Genomic DNA, 2,421 nt, shown 5'->3' with positions numbered 1-2,421 from the left:
TTAACATTATCTGGAATTCGGGCACGGCGATACGTGCATTTTCATCTAGTATGTACACAAAATGATGAAAATCTTTCCTGTTATCTGTTTAGAAAGGATCTTCGTATAGTTACAGTCTACTGCTTATATAAAAAGAAAATACTTTGATTCTCCTGTAAATTCATATGGGTCAATATCTAATACAATTGTGAGTTATCCATGCCTTAAGATGGTTAGTTTGCATTACAATTAATCACTACTAACTATTCTACACAAATTGTTTATAATTCAGGCTGTAAAATTCTTAAATTGTCAGCCTACTGGATTTTATACCAAAGCAGCTGTACCAGGCAAAACATCATGATAATCGTATCGAAGATCATATTTCTTAATGTTTCTCCGGTATTTCTACTTCGGTTTCATTCTATGCTATACACACTGATACTTTCTGGATTGTAGTAACTAAAAGGCATATTTAAATGATATTATCATAGTTGCTCTGGAGGATAATTCGACCGGCTTTATACTATGATGTTTAAACTAGATTATACTATTACATTACAATCAGTTATTCAGCTTTTGAAACTAAACTCAACAAAGATATATTATACTGAGTAATTCAGTAAGACTCCCATCCATTTATCATGTTACTTGGCTTACAAAACTTTGGATAGCGTAATTTAATTAATTTACTTGTATTTAAACTTTCCTTGCTATGTGACTGATGTTGTCCAAGCATCTAAATTATCATTCTATAGTAAATAATATGCAAAGCAAATTACTGGAAAGGTTCACGTAACAGTAATGGATTTCATGGAGCAAACATTAAGAGATAAAGCCGAAAGTAAGATATATAATAATTTATACCATATGATGGATCTACGAAGCATTAGATTACTGTTCTTAGCCACAGAAATAACTAACATAAAAGTGATATGATCACTGAATCACTTGATTTAATATAAGTATACCACCTTCAGAAATCAATTTTTATTGACTGTAGTATTGTACATTACAACATCTGATACCACGTAGATGATTAGTAAGTATATGATCGGCTATGCTACTGTAGATTATAGTTAACAACCAGGATTTGTATCTAACAGAATACTTTAATATATAGTTTTATACTCTGTTATATGCACATAACATTCAAACTACTTTTCATTTGGATTTTCAAGGCATGATATTGTCATGAATCTATAGAATATGATAAATTTTACAATTAAAATATAGATCCGGGATATACGAGTACACGTATGTACGAGCAGAAAGCTTGCAGATGATCTTTGTTTCGATAGCATATTGCAACTATAGTAAAGTTATTAGTTATTATTCATTATTCACTTTATTCTTCCATACTTTTCGCCTTTGAAAGTATCTAACCTTTTAATAATTAATATCTATTACCTATGGTAATCTACCAGAGAAGATTATATTAATTTCTTTATGGTAATTAAAAAACCCTTTAACGTATTGCTATTGAAAATTTTCAGACTACTTTTTAAGAATCAGCATTTACTAGGTAAAGAGTTTGATTTAATGCCGTTAATTAAGTACTGAAGGTCAGGATATGTCGATTTTATGAGTATATTGGCTCGAAATGTAGCATTAAACTTGAAATGGCTTGCTATTGAGTACTGCAATAACTGTAGTAAACGATATTACTTGACTATGAACAGCATATAGAAAGCTAAATATGTCTGTGTACGGTAGACTTTATAAATCGATAATTACTAATTTAGATTTAAACTTTGAATTAAATGCTTGATGACAACAACTAGGGCTTCCCATAGTAGTATCAATAAGCCTCTATATAAACTACTTCTATGAAATATTAAAGTTATAATAGGACACTACGACTAGAACATGTATAAACACTTTCTAAACTTGTACTTCAGTATTGCTCAAGCTGTCGCATGATCAGTCTCTGTCTAATACACATTTTTATGATGTATAGTCTACTACAATTATTTTAGGAAGTAGTAGCCGTTCGGTTTATCATACTATTTCAAGAACTATCTTTTCATTCTGTCCAAGATAAACACTATTTAAGCTAGGAATAACTCTTTTCGGTAAGAAAATAAAATCTCCTCAGGTATGCACTATGAAGAATTTACTACAGTGAATTATAATTGGTTAAATATTTTTCAATCATTATTAAGAGTGTAGTCAAGGACTAGTTGTAAGGTATTGTGCACGATGAATTAAACTGATTAAATTACATTGCAAATTGTCATTTGTTGCTTTAGATTCGAAATAATTTGACGTATGTAATTGTACATTATTCAATTTTAATATGTAGAGAATTGATGTAGCTACTATTGTAAGTTGTACAATATAGATGATAGATATTGTTGTTGTGGTGAACTTAAGTTAAGCATAGGAGCTAATATATAAGATTAGCAGAATTACAACGCTGAAAGTGCATCAGACATAAAC

Source organism: Trichoplax adhaerens, genomic scaffold, assembly GCF_000150275.1.
Source record: "Trichoplax adhaerens TRIADscaffold_16 genomic scaffold, whole genome shotgun sequence".
Classification (NCBI taxonomy): Eukaryota; Metazoa; Placozoa; class Uniplacotomia; order Trichoplacea; family Trichoplacidae; genus Trichoplax; species Trichoplax adhaerens.
Note: the sequence above shows the minus strand (reverse complement) of the source record.